Source organism: Rhinatrema bivittatum, chromosome 2, assembly GCF_901001135.1.
Source record: "Rhinatrema bivittatum chromosome 2, aRhiBiv1.1, whole genome shotgun sequence".
NCBI classification, from domain to species: Eukaryota; Metazoa; Chordata; class Amphibia; order Gymnophiona; family Rhinatrematidae; genus Rhinatrema; species Rhinatrema bivittatum.
In genome coordinates this window covers 465,460,969-465,478,343 of record NC_042616.1, presented here as the reverse complement: position 1 = coordinate 465,478,343, position 17,375 = coordinate 465,460,969, and the positions used below count along the sequence as shown (strand labels likewise).

Here is a 17,375-nt window from a genome sequence, read left to right as displayed (position 1 = left end):
TATCTTCTCTCTATAAGAACATACCATGGGTCCATCAAGCCCAGCATCCTGTTTCCAGCAGTGGCCAATCCAGGCTATAAGTACCTGGCAAGTACCCATGCTACTGATGCTAGTAATAGCAATGGCTATTTTCTTAGTCAACTTGGTTAATAGCAGGTAATGGACTTCTCCAAGAACTTATCCAAACCTTTTTTAATCCTAGCTACACTAACCACATCCCCTGGCAACAAATTCCAGAGTTTAATTGTGCGTTGAGTGAAAAAGAACTTTCTCCGATTAGTTTTAAATGTGCTACATGATAACTTCATAGAGTGCCCCCTAGTCCTTCTATTATCCGAAAGAGTAAATAACCAATCACATTTACCCGTTCTAGACCTCTCATGATTTTAAACACCTCTATCATATCCGCCCTCAGCTGTCTCTTCTCCAAGCTGAACAGTCCTAACCTCTTTAGTCTTTCCTCATAGGGGAGCTATTCCATCCCCTTTATCATTTTGGTTGCCCTTCTCTGTACCTTCTCCATCGCAACTATATCTTTTTTGAGATGCAGCGACCAGAATTATACACAGTATTCAAGTTGCGGTCTCACCATGGAGAAATACAGAAGCATTATGACATTTTCCATTTTATTTACCATTCTCTTCCTAATAATTCCTAACATTCTGTTTGCTTTTTTGACTGCCGCAGCACACTGAGACGACGATTTCAATGTATTATCTACTATGACACCTAGATCTCTTTCCTGGGTGGTAGCTTCTAATATGGAACCTAATCGTGTAACAGATTATGCAGCACCTTGCACTTATCCACATTAAATTTCATCTGCCATTTGGAAGCCCAATTTTCCAGTCTCACAAGGTCCTCCTGCAATTTATCACAATCCGCTTGTGATTTAACTACTCTGAATAATTTTGTATCATCTGCAAATTTGATTCCTTTCCAGATCATTTATAAATATATTGAAAAGTAAAGGTCCCAATACAGATCCCTGAGGCACTCCACTGTCCACTCCCTTCCACTGAGAAAATTGTCCATTTTATCCAACTCTGTTTCCTGTCTTTTAGCCAGTTTGTAATCCACACAAGGACATCGCCACCTATCCCATGACTTTTTACTTGTCCTAGACGCCTCTCATGAGGAACTTTGTCAAATGCCTTCTGAAATACAAATACACTATTTATTTATTTGTACACTTTATATATACCGATATTCGTTAGACTTCATATTGGTTTACATATTCACATTCAAACCAAATAAACATTGTGAAACTAACTTCTAAAATACATCATCATGTTATAAATAATCAGTTAAAAATTATCAAAATACTAATTGCTAACTAAAATAACATTCAATATTAAATTTAAATTTAAACAGGGAAAGAAGAAATGGGAAGAAAAGGATAACCTCAACTTAAAAAATGCCTGCTCAAAGAGCAAAGTCTTCAGCTTTTTTTTTTTAAAGTGTATGGATGAGATTCTAACCTTAATTCACCTGGAAGATTGTTCCATATTCTTGGACCTGCGAGAGACAATGCCCTATCCCGAACCATATTCAAGTGTGCCAGTTTAGGGGAAGGAATAGACAAGAGTGCCTTTCCTCCGGAGCGTAAATTACATCTACCGGTTCACCTTTATCCACGTTTATTAACCCCTTCAAAAAAGTGAAGCAGATTTGTGAGGCAAGACTTGCCCTGGGTAAAGCCATGCTGACTTTGTTCCATTAAACCATGTCTTTCTATATGTTCTGTGATTTTGATATTTAGAACACTTTCCACTATTTTTCCTGGCACTGAAGTCAGGCTAAATGGTCTGTAGTTTCCTGGATCGCCCCTGACCAGTTAGCCTGACTTCTTGCAGACGATACAAAATTATTCTTTCTAGCTGACTTATCCAAATCTATGATCTTTTCTGTCTTTCATAGTAATACAGTAGATTTCTACAAGCAAGTATGTGTAAACATACCCCCCACATATTTCTGCATACATTTTGGCAGGTGCAACTACATGCAGCAGATTTGGTGGTATAATTTTCAAAGTGCATTCATTTATGCGCATACATTGGGTTTGAAAACAATTCCCTGCCTGCCCACCAACCAGATAACAAGAAAAACATGAATCAGCTAAATGGACCTCTTTCAGCAGGGTCTCTAAACTACAAATCACGGAAATCGTTTCTAAAATAAAACCCGCAAATCACCCTCTTTACCCCATTCCAGCTAGCTCCTTAAAACAAATACATAGCACTATCACCCCAACAATCACATCCTTTATCAATCAATCTCTCTTGGTAGGTCTAGTCCCAGACAAGGCGAACGAAGCAGTGATAAAACCTATTCTAAAAAAGAAATCCAGCAGTTCTGACAATTGGGAAAATTATCGACCCACATCTAACTTGCCCTTTTTATCTAAAATTCTTGAAAAAGCCATTTTATCACAAGAAGACTATTGTGATGACCATCACATTCTACATCTAAACCAATTTGGATTCAGAAAAAAATCACTCAACCAAGACCTTACTCATCTCCTTAATGGACACCATATTACAATGATTTAACAATGATGAATCTTATCTCCTGGTACTAAATGACCTAACAGCAGCCTTTGACACTATTGACCATACCCTTCTACGCCATCAGCTGAGAAAACTCGGAATTGACGGCAATGTATTAAAGTAGTTCACCTCCTTCCTAGCACAAAAGCCATTCCAAGTCAAACTGGCAACCATATGTCTGACACATTCCCAGTCGAGGCAGGTGTCCCCCAGGGTTCAGCACTATCCACAACTCTTTTCAATATCTACGTGCTTCCCCTATGTAAACTGCTATCTGATCTTGGAATCACTTTCTACCTTTACGCCGATGATATTTAGCTCTACATACCATGCACCTTCTCCATTGAAAATACAATATTGACTTTTGCAACACACATGAAGGTTATACAACAAAAGAACCTGAAATCACTCTGCTAAGAAGAAACCCACCTATAGCGGCTCCACAGCCTCTAGACCTGGGCAACTTCAATATTACACCCTCAGACCAAGTGTAAGACTTAGAAATACAGATTGACGAGAACCTATCAATGGAAAAGAACGTAAATAAATTAATCAAATCAGTCTACTACATAGACTGAAACCGTTGCTGACTGACAGACTTCCGCACAGTCCTGCAAGCCCTCATTTTTTCAAACGTTGACTACTGCAACTCACTTCTACTTGGAGTACCTAACTGCCTTCTATAAAAACTACAAATATTACAAAATGCCACAGCTAGACTCTTAAGAGGATCCAAGAAATTCGATCACATCTCACAATCTCTGATAGCACTTCATTGGCTACCTGTGCAATCCCAAATCCATTACAAGGTCCTAACATTAATACATTCCGTCCTCCACACTAACAACACTGGTCTAGTTGAGGTAGCATTACAACCATATAAGCCTCAGAGATCAAGATCTCAAAACAAAGGATTACTAGCTGTGCCATCATTTCAGGATATGCATCTATCAAAAATAAGAGACCATATGTTCTCCATTGCAGGCCCAAGACTATGGAATTCTCTACCTGAGGCCCTTCGACTGACTCCAGAAACAAAGAAATTCAAACACCTAAAAACATGATTTCAAAATGCCTATAACCCAACTTAAACTTTGCTGATCTCAATGCTTACCAAAACAGGATCTTAATGAATTTACCCATAACTAGTGAACTCAATACCACAAACCTTTTCAAGCCTCACTATCAAATCACTTCCCAACCCCTCCCAAATAAATGAACCCTCTGGTACCTTGAGTTAAAAATGCTAGCTCATCTCTGCATATCTTCTCACCCCCGATAACTCTAGCTAATGTATGTGTCCCTGAGAACTTTAGTCATCATATGTGTCTATCTTTAAACTGTATGTTAATATGAACACATTAAGTGATTGTATTTGTCAATTCATATTATGTACGTCATAATATAAACCACTGTGATCTGCTTTTGAAATGCCGGCATATAAAATGGCTAAATAAAGAAATAGACCCAAAAAGCAAAGCGGTAGCCGATCCAGTGAACTGTGTGACAGTGACGACAAGGAGAATCGGATGATAGCAAGCCCTTTATTAAAATGCCCGACTCTGGCCGAGTTTCGCTCCCTTGCACAGAGCTGCCTCAGGGGCAATTCATTTATCCAGGACTTGATTTGATCAATGTAAAGGATATCAGATTGATTATACCTTGGTCGCAGATGAATTCTTTTTCAGACTAATAGGCTTTCTCTTATCAACATAACATTGTTACGTGATACCGACGTTGGAGTGAAAGAATGTTCCATAAATAGCAAATGCAAACAAACGAGCCGTCTCTCAGCCTAATGCTACACTTTTTGCATTAAATACAAGTTTCTATATTCTTGATCGCTCCTCACCCTTTTTAGATTTTTTCCAATCCATCTGAAGTGTCTACCCTGTTACAGATATTTGTGTCATTTGCAAAAAGATAGCACCTTCCTATGAAAATATTGAATAGAACTCTACTCAGAACATATTTCTGAGGAATTTCACTGATAACTTTCCATCCTTTTAAATAAATAATCATTTACCACTCCCACCTGATACCTATCATTCAGCCTGCTTCTTTTTTTTTTTATTTTTTTTTATTTTTATATTGTAAGCATTCAATACAAAATTGCTAGTACAGAATGGTTCAAAAGAATCAACATGAGCCCATAACATTAATTTTTTTGTTAAGATATAACTTCAGTCTTGTTATGCATAAAATAGGGTAAAAGCTCCAGAAAAAAAAGAGAAAGTTAAAGAAATATATATAAGAAACTGTCTAGTAAAAACAGAGAGAAAGAAGAAAAAAATTTCCTCAGCAACGGTCAACCTAAGGAAGCCAGAAACAGAGCCCAGATCTTGTGGAATTTCTGCAATCTGTTATTTCATTCAACCAGTTTCTAAGGTGAAATTTAGTCTTACCTGCTAATTTCCTTTCCTTGAGTCCTGCCAGATTAGAACAGACAAATGGGTTATATTCCCCTACTAGTAGATAGAGGCAGAGAGCAACTAGTTGGCTGATGTCACCCTATAAAGGAACCTGAGCTTATATTAACCTGCCAGTATTTTCTATAACAAACTCCTCCCCAACCCTCTCTCCCCTCCATTAACCAGGGGGCTTCACAGAGAGACAAATAGCAACAATCTATCCAAACCTATGGAGACTGGCTATCAAAAACTCTAACAGAGCCCTTAACCAGAGGACTATAAACATACAGGTACAATAAACACACAGATAACTTTGGCAATACAGACAGTTAAACTCCCTGACAGTGAAGATGAAGTACTAGAGCAAATAACCAGCACACTGTGAAGGTCCTGGACTGGTCTGGCAGGACACAAGGAAAGGAAATTAGCAGGTAAATCTAAATTTCTAAATTTTTATCTCTTATCATCCCACTAAAACAGTTCACACAAGTAGGATGTACCAAAGCCATCCCTCAGACTGAGAGGGATACTGCTAGGCCTGCTCTCAAAAAGCCCAAACCAAAGCAGTGTCTTCTCTGGCTTGAACATTCAGATGATAATGCTTTCTAAATTAATGCAAAGATTCTCAAGTAGCCACCCTGCAAATCTCCAAAGGAGAAACAACACAAAGCTTTGCCCATGAATAGGTCTGAGCCCAGGCTGAATGAGTCTTAAGACCCCTGGGAAGTCGCAAACCTTTAGATATGTACACAGAGCCGATGGCCTTTTTCATCCTCTGAGCAATCGAAACTTTCAAAGCAGTCTCTCTCCTTTCTACCAGTCACTAAAGAAGAACAAATGATCAGATTTCCTGAAGGAATTAGTCATCTTCAAATATCGCAGAAGTATCCCATGAACTGTAAGGGATAATCAGTCTTACATGGTTTATCTGACATTTGAATTAGATAAAATAAGGTCCAAGTTCATATAAAGAGAGCAGAATGTCTACATCTTTTCCTGAGATGGAGAATAATAATTTTTATTATAGCAGCATAAAATGTACAATGATACAGTATATGGCATTGTTTTAGGTTTCTCTGCCAGGCCAAGTCTTGACTCCAGAAGCATGGGTATGCTAATCTACCATCTGCTGGAGGCAGAGAATACTTGTAAGGCTAAGGTAAGGACCCTATATAGGGTGGCATTAGTAAACCAGTTGCTTTCTGCCTCCATCTGCTAGTAGGGGAGTAAAACCTATTTGGACTCGTTTGGTGGGTCACTAAAGAACCCAGGTTACCACCTTAGGCCCTAACCCCTAAGCTATCCAGCTACTTTAGGAGTCTCCTAGATAGAACAGTGTCAATCTAAGTACATCATATCCATTATTTACCCCTGATCTAATTCTATGGTCACCCAGTGAAAGAAATTGATCAGATATTTTTGACATGATCTCTCTCTGGTAAATCCATGCTGCCTTGGATCTTTCAATCTGCTGGATTCCAGATACTCTACCTAGCATTTCCTTTAGTAGTGATGTCTGTTGCAGAAGGTTACATACTGTTTGTTACAAGACCACTAAACCAAAAAGACTGCCTTGGCAACATCATGTGCTAAGTTAAATATCATGCACCGTTCATGGCCTATACCACTGAGCAATGCTAAGACAAAACAAAGGAACTCTGGAGTCGTTATCATCTTGAAAACCAGGGCATAAATAAATTATCTGAGAAACTCCCTGAGGTACCTGAAGTAGTTGTCTGGCTATCTAAGTACTATTAGTACAGTTGGCATAATCTTATTTTCCATTTACATATTCCCTCTGAGATCCCAAGTGAATGCAAATATCTAAATTTCTGTATAAATACATGCTAGAATCTGATTAGTATTTTAATTGTAGTGATATTAACAACATATTAGCCTATTTTGAATTATTCTCTGATCTCTACAAATTATTTGGTTTTATTTGTATTTCTTATTCACCATTACCCTAACAGTGACTCCATTAGTTTACCTAGTGCTCAGGCAGATTAACTAAGCTGTAGCTACTATCCTTCTCTCCAGTGCCACGGTTATGAAGCGGGACAATGCTCACCTCCTATGCTCTGGAAGTATTCCTGTCACTAACAAATGACTGCACAGAAGCTTTATGGGAGATTCCAGTATCTCCCCCAGTTTCTTTAATATCGCTAGGATGTATCCCATTTGGCCCTATTGCCTTGTCCACGTTTAGATTCCCAGCAAACACTTCTGTAAATAGCAACACTAGACATCAAGTCAGGTAACTTAAAGCCTGTGTCCTCCCAGCTTGGGTGGCAATGTTTTGAGGAGTATGTGGTGGGAGGGAAATCAGGCTGGGAAGAGCCATCCAATACCAATTCTTTTTTTATTAATGCTAGACAGATGGGCGAAAGGAAGGGATAGTAGGGGAAGAGGAACAGGGAGATGGGGACTGACTGCTGCTCTGCTGTTACTTTGGGTGGAAAGGATGGAGAGTGGCTGGCTCCCCCCCCCCCCCTCCCCTTCCACTCTATTAATACCTCCCATTCGGGTTGATCTGAGAGAGGATCTGCCCGACCAGATTTAGGTCTACTATGGTAGCGTTTAGATTTGGCCAGGTGGCTAGGGCAGAAAATCAGTGCTAGCCACCCCACCTTCTCCTCCTGACCTAACCCCACACCTAGGCCAATGCAGAATTTGAGGAGCTAAATTTAGCCACTTAGTGAAAACTTAGGTGCTACATATAGCCAACTCAGCCCAGTTAATTTTCAAAGGTTTAGCTGGCCAGATCAAAGTCCTTACTCAGCCTGCTAGATCACTTTGAACATTGACCTCTAGGGCTTTTAGGCTGCAGGCAGTGGTCGTGCTCCCTCCCTGGCAACTCTCAACCCCTCTTGGTGTTCCGAGAAGGGTGCATCAAGAAGCATGCATGTACTGACCTGTAGAAACGTAACAAGTAAACTGCAGCAAGAGGCACCTAGAGGAAACCATGCAACTACTATACTTCCAAACATACCTTGATATATTGCTAGTACATATTACACCTTATGAAAGCCAAAAGGAAGCTCTCTTTGGTATACTGCAAGCACTGAGGCAAATACAAGTAGTACATAGAGACAGATTGTATCTAACACACCCTAGCTTATGAGTGAGGTTCATGCAAGACAAACCCATGTGGGACACATTTTCTGTAGCACTTATCAATGAGAGAATATTTATACCTGCCCTTTTGGCTCTATGAAGTCATGACTCATGAGAACAGGACTGGAGACATAGGAAAATTGGTTCTTACCTGCTAACTTTCATTCCTGTAGTACCTCAGATCAGTCCAGAGTCCTGGGTTTTGCTTCCCTTCCAGCAGATGGAGACAGAGAAAGTTTTACTGACACTGTCACTTAACCTGGTATGCCACCTGCAGTCCCTCAGTATTGATCTGTACCCAAACCAAAATGGAAATGTATTCCAAAACACAACATAACTTATCAAACATCTCCCGCCGAACAAACAGGCGGAAATGGAATTACTTAATCTGAACGATCCTTACAACCATATAAGTCAGAATGTACAACCATCACCTGAGCCAGAAAAACTCCTTCAGCTTATATACAAGAAAACCACAAATCGAGCGCACTCTCCAAGCCCAGGCAGGACTCTATACTGATCTGTGGTACTACAGGAATTAATTAACAGGTAAGAGCCAATTTTCCTTTCCCTGTATGTACCTGGATCAGTCCAGACTCCTGGGATGTACCAGAGCCTCCCTAAACCAGGTGGGACTGCGAGAGTCCCGCTCGAAGCAAGCTTCCACCAAAGCTCCAAGACTCTGGCACCTGGACGTCCAGACGATAATGTCTTAAGAAAGTGTGCAGCGATTTCCAAGTAGCCGTCCTACAAATCTATTGTGGCGTCACCGACATTCAGCCCAGGATGTCGCGTGCAACAGAGACGAGTGAGCTCTCTCAGATTCTGAGGCACCGACCGGCTCTCACAAATGTATGCTGAAGCTATGGCCTCCTTCAACCACTGTGCTACTTAAGAGGCCTTCTGTCCCTTCTTTGCCACTCGAGAGAATGAAAAGATGACCGGACACTCTAAAACCATTAGAAACCTTCAGATACGGCAGCAGCACCTGCTTGACATCCAGACACTCAACTCCTTATCCAAAAGAACCATCCTATCCAGATTTGTAAAGGCTGGTAACTCCACAGACTGATTCAAGTGAAAGGATGAAACAACCTACAGAAGAAAAGAAGGCACCATACGCAGAGACACCCAAGTCCAAAATCTTTAGGAAAGGATCTCTACACGAGAGGGCTTGTAGCTCCGAAACCCTTCTAGCCGAACAAATGTTGCCCTGTGCAGTGGCTCAAATGGCACCCTGCATATCACTTTAAGAACCAAGTTAGGCTCCACAGAGGACACACATTCTGCACAGGGGGATGCAAATGCTTCACATCTCGCAGTTAACGCACCACATCCGAATGCGCAGCATTCTAAGGCACCACAAGGCCGCCACCTGGACCTTTCAGGAGTTGAAAACCAAACCTTCCACCACACCTTACTGCAAAAAAAAAAAAAAAGACAAAATATGGGCCAGCGAAACTCAAGTCAGATCTACGCTGTGCTCCTTGCACCAAGCCTCGAAAATCTTCCACACCCGCATATATGCTAAGGAGGTGGACTTCTTTCTTGCTTGCAACAAAGTGGTAACAACATCCTCCGGATAACCCTTTTCTCTCAGGCGCCTCCTCTCTAAAGCCAAGCCTTGAGAGAAAAGTGCTCTGCCTGATCCAAAAATACAGGACCTTGGCACAGCAGATTGTGAAGATGAGCAAGACACAGTGGTCTATCTACTGTGAGATTCATTAAATCCACAAACCACGGCAGATGAGGCCATTCCAGCACTACCAGAATTACTTGCCCCAAATGAACTTCTATCCTTCATAAGACCTTACCCACCAGCAGCCACAGCGGGAACACATACAGGAGAATCCCCTGTGGCCACATAGACTCCTTCTGGCCATGCTCTCTTCTTCAACTGAAGAACCGTGGAGCCTTAGCAATCTCCTGCGTTGCCATCAGATCCATGCAAGGAACTCCCCGCTTGCAACAAATCAGGAGCATGGACTCCTCCAACAACTCCCACTCTCCAGGATCTATCTGCCAGCGACTGAGGAAATCCACCTGCACGTTGTCCAACCCCGCTATGTAGGAAGCTGCCAGCACCTCCAGATGCCGCTCCACCCAGTGCACTAACTCCTGGGCCTCTTGCACTACTGCCTGACTCTTAGTATCACCCTGGATGTTGATGTAAGCCACCGTCGTTATACTGTCCAACAAAACTCTCACTGGCCTGCCCTGTACAAGAGGAAGAAAGGCCTGCAACGCTAGATGCACTGCTCTCCTCTCTAGATAGTTGATGGACCATGACACCTCCTCCGGAGACCAGTGCCCCTGCGTCACTTGGCGAGGCTGGCATTGGTTGTGAGTACTATCGGGACTTCCAAGGCCACCCCGCGGCTCAAATTGTCCCGACACAGCCACCAATCCAGACTCGACCTGGCGCTTTCCTAAGAGGCAGCGGTAGGTGAAATTGTTCCGATACCAGGTTCCACCTGGAAAGCAAGGCTGACTGAAGCGGCCGCATATGAACAAATGCCCAAGGGACCAATTACAATGCGGAAGCCATAGACCTAAGAACCTGTAGATAATCCCATACCCTGGGAACACACTGCTCAGCAATCTGCAAATCAGTCCCTGGATGTTGACCTTGGTAAGAAACACTCTCCTGAGCCTGGTGTCGAAGAGTGCTCCCAGGTATTCCAGAACCTGAGATGGAACCAGCTGGCTCTTGGGAAGATTCACAACCCAGCCCAGGGACAGTAAGCGCTGCAGCACCATTACCACCACCCAATGACAAAGGTCCTCTGACTTTGCTCGAATCAACCAGTCATCCAAATACAGTTGCACCAGGATGCCCTCCTGCCGAAGAGCTGCTGCCACTACAACCATAACTTTTGAAAAGGTCCATGGTGCTGTTGCCAATCCAAAAGGTAGGGCGCAGAACTGAAAATGGTCCCCAAGAATCATGAACCTGAGAAACCTTTGATGATCCGTGTGAATTGGAATGTGAAGATATGCTTTGGTCAAATTCAGAGAAGCCAAAAAACCCCCTTTGCGTATCACAGTGATCACAGACCTCAATGTTTCCATCCAAAAATGAGGAACTTTGAGCGCCACATTCACCTTCTTTAAATCCAAGATTGGACGAAAAGTGCCGTCTTTCTTTGGGACCACAAAATAAATGGAATATCTTCCTGTTCCCTGCTCCACGGCAAGTACTGGAATTATGGCCTCCAACATACATAGACGACCGATGGCCTCTCAAACCTCATGTCTTTTCTACTCGTAAGCGCAAGAGGACCTTATAAACAAATCCTTTAACAAGTGTGCAAATTCTAAAGCATAATCGTGCTCTATCACACTTAGGGCCCACTTATCTGACGTGATCTTGGCTCACTCCTCGAGAAAGCTTGTTAACTGACCTCCGATTCTTGGAACGGAGGAGCAGGCCAGCCTCGCTTCAATGGGTGGACTTAGAACTGGAGACCTCCTGACCGGTACCATTTCCGGTCAGTCTCCTGCCTCGAAAGGACTGATTCCAAGACTGCTGCCTCCCAGCACCTTGTCTCTGACCCTCTCCCAAAGGAGGAGACTGCCAGGAACATCGATTCGACCGGAAACAAGTCATGACAAAGAGAAACCTCTGCTGACCCTCGGCTTGTCCTCTGGCAGCTTGTGCCCTTTGGTCTCTTTGAGATGCTTCACAAGCTTCTCCAAATCCTTTTCAAAAAGAAGCTTCCCCTTAAAAGTAAGTAACCCCAGCTGAGACTTAGACCAAATATCTGCTGACCAGTTCCTCAACCAAAGCAGCCCCCTACTGGAGACCGTGGACATCATAGATCGAGAGGAAGTGCGAATGAGATCATACAAAGCATCCGCACCGTAGGCCACCACAGCTTCCAGCCTCTCATCCTGCTTTATATCCTCCACGGATAGCATCCTATTTGATTGCAATTGTTGCACCCAGCACAATCCAGCCCGGAGCATAAAACTACTACATACGACAGCGCAAATGTCCAACACCGACACCTCAAATACCTTTTTAAGATGCACCTTCAACTTCCTATCCTTCATATCCTTACGTGCTGCCGATCCTGCTCTGGAGTCGTTATCTTCTTTGTCACCGCCAAAACCAAAGCATTAGCCTTCGGCATCCGCAACAGATCCAAAGTGTTTTCTGGTAATGGATACAGTTTCTCCATGGCTCTGCCAACCTTCAAACCTGTATCTGGAGTCTCCCACTCCCGGAGCACTAATTTCTTCACTGATTTATGGAAGGGGAAGGCCTTTACTGGTCCTCTTAAGCCCTCCATGTCTGGATCCACTCCCTTGTGGTCTGAATCAGCCTGGGGCTCTTTAATTCCCAGTTCCTTTAGGACACAGGGGATTAAGGGCCATAATCCTTCCCAGCTAAAAAGATGGACTACCTTCGGATCATCTCCCTCCACCGAGGGTGCTTGACCCCGAGCATTATCAGGATTCACACTACCCAAAGGAGAATCCACCCCCGATGGATCTCCAAACAGAGGATCACGGGGGGCGCTGTTTGCCGCGCTCGGTGATGGCGGCTTAATTCTGGAGCTCCGGGTCGCCAGTGTCTCATTTTGCCCCAGTAACCCGCAAAATCCTCGCCCGCGCTGGGGACCACCGGCGAAATTGAAGCCGAAGGGCAAGGGCCGAGTAATCTGCCCGAAGCGGGCTTGTGCAGTGGCGAATGAGGTATCTAGGGGCAGCAAAAGTAATCGGGACCGCCGGCTATTGCGCCCGCCATCTTGGATAAGCTAAACGGGGGCGGGAAACGGAGGACTTTGCAGCCCATTACCGAAAATACTCCCCCCCTCGCCTAATCTATATTGTGAAGTGGGGGAAAGAAACAGAGGGGAGGTCGAGGGCTGCAGACGGAGTACCCCGCAAGGACTTTCATTCTGAACAACTCAGCGAGGGACGCAAGTGGCCGGGCGCCGGGAGAGTGAGTTGGGCCCATCCCGCCTCCCTTCATCTACAATCAGTAAGTGGCTAACAGTTCGCCCCTGCTCTCCTCGCTTATCGCGGTGGGGTGTAGGAGACACCAGGAGCTTCAGGGTCTCAGCGTGGGCAGTTTTACATCGCCGCTCGGTTTGGCCCCTCACCCTGCTGAGCCAGCAGAGCGTCTGACTGACGGCTACCGGAGACAGGAACACGACCGCTAACCTTTTATTTATAAAAAAAAAAACAAAACAAAAACAAAAAACGAATAAATAAAAATAAGTAACGATCCCCGCCGTAGAGCTCAATCGGCCAGAGGAGGAGGCAGCCAGCTTGCACCGGAGAGCTGCGGCGCAATTGCAGCAACCAGAACAGTTTTGGCGCTGGCAGCATAGCGGGGCAGCCATTTGCTTAACCCGAACCGCCACGTGGTCATAGACCAGGGGCAGTCCGTCCAGTCTGACAAACAAACGGCAGAGGGGGATAGACGCGGCTTCAGTGACCGTTTGTGTCTTCCAGCTCAGGCGGTTGGAAAAGTCGGAGGGTCAGGTCAGACAGCTTAGCGTTTCTATGCATCTTTAAGCGATATTCTGTGGGGGGGGCCCCTGATGGCCGCAGCTGTGCGACAGCAATTGCAAGACTGATTATGTCCCCTTATCAATTTGTTCTTTCAACTTGCCCCACCGGATCCACAGACACTTTCCTATCAAGCAACTTCCAGTGAAATTATTCTGAGACACATTTCTACTAAAAGCTGTCATCAGTCTCCCGTGCCTCCATAAAATCTCCCTCAAGTAATTAGGGGGCACAATGGCGGTCCGAAGGAAAGCAGCCGACTTAAAGCAATTTGCATTTAGCAAAGCCGCAGACGAACCTGTGATTGCAAATCTGATAGCTCCAACTACTATTCAAGGACTTGGCAATGATGGGGAGGAGGTAATGGGGAGGAGTACGGAGACCTTGGAGAACCCCTCGGAGGGTACCTCCCTTAACTTTCCTACCAGAGACGAGATGCGAGGCTGGTTTATTGAATTGAGGTTGGAAATGCGCAATCATAAAGCAGAAATCTTAGCAAGCATGGAAAATATGAAAGAAGACATCGCCTCGCTGGGTGTGCGTGTGGACGACCTGGATGGAAGGGCGGATGGCCATAGTGAGCAGCTGGAGGCTATGGCCACACAAACAAAGCAACTCGTTGCAGAACTCGAAGCGATGGGCGATAAGGTAGAAGATCTGGAAAATCACTCTCGGAGGTCCAACATTCGAATTCGAGGAGTACCGGAAGAAGAGCGATATGCTGATAGTATGCAGACGGCGATTAATGTGTGCCAAGATCTTTGGAACAGTTTCGGCAACCCAACAGAGGAGCCCGGCGGTCTTCCACGAGTGGACTTAGAAAGAGCACATCGAGCGTTGGGGCCCAAGCGAAACAATCAGCCTAGGGACATTATCATTAAATTTCTCCACTTTCAACAAAAAGAGCAGATTGTGAAATTGGCGCGAGCCCATCCGCAATGGAAGTGGAATAATCAGGATATTACCATCTATAACGATCTGGCGCCAGCTACATTGCAAAAGAGGTTCTTGTTACGAGAGGCGACGTCGGTACTCCGCCGAGAAGAAATCCGCTACAGATGGGCTTTTCCCTTTGCACTGATTTTCCAATATCAAGGCATCTCCTACAAGGTCAAAACCTTAGCAGAAGCTGCCGACTGCTTCACACAAGCTGGCATCCGCTTTGATTTTGCTACTACTTCTCGCCCTGAGGCCCAGATGCCCTCTGATGCAAACCTGCGGTGGAGGCGACAGGGTCCAGGACGTGGACGACTGCGTAGACAAGCAGCGGGTCCCAGACACCTTAGTCCCGAGAAGGGCTGAAGGAGCGAGTCCTTGTTTTACTCATGGACTACAGCTTAAATGAGACTATACTGCAAAATGGACTTCATATTTAGTCTACTTTTTCCAGGTTTCCTCATAATAGGATGTTTAGTACTGATGACTTCGGTTATTTTCTTAGTGTGTTGGTAGAGATGTTTTAGACTGGAACATGTTGCGTTATCTTTTGCTATGATTGGGTCAGTGAGGGTGGGGGAGGAGGGGAGGGGATGGAGTTGAGTGTAGCTAGCGGTGGGCTTGAGGGCCCCCCCCCAGGGGTTAGATTCGCTGAAACTGATGAGCGAATCCTTTTTGGTGAAGGAGTGGGGGGTGGGGGAGCTCCAAAATCTGTCTAGTTTTTTTTATCATTGACAGGTCCCGATTCATCTCTGAACACCAAATTGATGTGATGATGTATTACTGTTACCCAGACAAAACCCAAGGCATATTTGATCTACTCCACGACACTCCACAAGCACTCACAGCGACAGTTGTTTTTCTGCTTGATAATGGTTAGAGTGATCTCAATTAATGTTAAAGGCTTAAATACTCCCAGAAAGCGTTTTCTCCTCCGCAGCGAGTTATTACATCATAAGGCAGACGTTGCATTCATTCAAGAAACCCATTTAAAGCGTAAGCATGAGCGACTGTTGCAGTTTAAAGAATTCCCACACTCATTCTTGGCAGCTCGGGGACCAGATGCTAAATACACAGGAATAGGCATCTTGATTTCAAAACACCTGGTATTCGAGCATCTGTCACACGCTGCTGACCCGCAAGGGAGATACCTTATTTTAAATATCCAAATGGGTTCGACGAAACTTACACTTGTGTCGGTGTATGCCCCTACTAAGGATGCTGGGCCCTTTTGGAAAGACCTCCACAGAGCCTTGGCCGAGCATGCAACCGGACCAATTATTTTGGGAGGCGACCTTAATATCTCCATTCGGCCTGATCTGGATTCCTCTAAATCACATTCCCAGTCTCTGGGGTCTAGTAGAAGGGCAGTGCGAAATTTTATCACAGATTGGAATCTAGTAGATATCTGGCGGAGCCGATACCCCAGGTCTCGATCATACACTTTTTATTCTGCACCTCACGATAGTTACTCACGCATAGACTATTTTTTGATTGATAAGTTACTGGGGAATCAGGTTGGGAGCTCAGAGATAGAGGCCATTACTTGGTCAGATCATGCCCCCATCACGTTGGACCTGGACTTAGCGGATGGAGATCTGGGTAGTCGGTTTTGGATGTTAAATGAATCCCTACTGCAGGACACAGATTTTGCTCAGAAACTAAATGATCAGATGCAGGAATATTTTCATTTAAATTCTAGTGGGGAGGTATCACCTGTTACTATATGGGAATGCTCCAAAGCGGTGGCCAGAGGGATTCTGATCGCCAGGGCAACTGCATGCAAACGCCAGGAACAGGGGGCGCGCCTAGATTTGCTTAACCAAATTACAGCTCTATCCCAAGTCCATATGAAAACGCATTCTAAGCGCTGCTATCAGAAGATACTGGCTCTTAAAGATGAACTAGCTCAGTTAGATAATAAGCGGATCCTTTACGACAAAAGTACTTTGAAGGTGGCAACAAGGCAGGCCGGTACTTAGCATGCCAACTTCGGGCGAAGGTCGCTCAAAATAAAATTCCTAAAATCAAAAACTCAACAGGAGGGATTCTTACCGCCTCGGAGGGAATCCGTAATACTTTTACTGAGTTCTTTCAGAGCCTGTATCAGTCTGAGGGTTCCATTCAGTCAACGGATATAAATGCCTATTTGCACGAGTTAGAGTTGCCAAGATTGACATTGGAGCAGCAACGGAGCCTGGACGCACCTATTCACCCTACCGAAATTGAGTCGGTGATCCACTCTCTGAAATCGGGTAAAGCCCCTGGGTTGGACGGGCTTTCTGGGGTATACTACAAAAAATGTGCACCCTCGGTGGTAGAACCTTTAACCCGGTATTTTAATAACCTCGGGGAGGGAACAGGTATAGGACCCCATAACAACACAGCTGGTATTACTGTTATTCCAAAACCTGGGCGAGACCCGACACAATGCGGCTCTTATAGACCAATATCATTAATTAATATGGATCTTAAAATATTGGCACGCGTCCTGGCTCAGCGACTTAATAGGTTTCTAGCGCAGTTAGTGCACACCGATCAAGTAGGATTTATACCACAGCGCATGGCGGCAGACAACCTCAGGAAAGTTATTGATCTCATATGGTGGGCCAAGAAAACTCAAATCCCAGCGGTACTTTTGTCCTTAGACGCTGAAAAAGCCTTCGACTTAGTGCATTGGCCCTTCCTTTTTTCCACCTTACAACATATGGACTTTAGGCCTTTCTTTCTGCAATGGTTACATCAGTTATATAGCAATCCCGCGGCACGGGTTAAAGTGAATGGCGGGTACGGTGCAGCCTTCCCTATCAGACGGGGTACCAGACAGGGGTGCCCTCTG

General features: G+C 44.5%; 1 protein-coding gene across 1 annotated transcript in view; it reads right to left on the bottom strand.

Annotated features, from left to right (window-relative positions):
• The window catches only part of DROSHA (drosha ribonuclease III), a 401,585-nt gene that overhangs the window by 246,685 nt on the left and 137,525 nt on the right, over window positions 1-17,375 (bottom strand).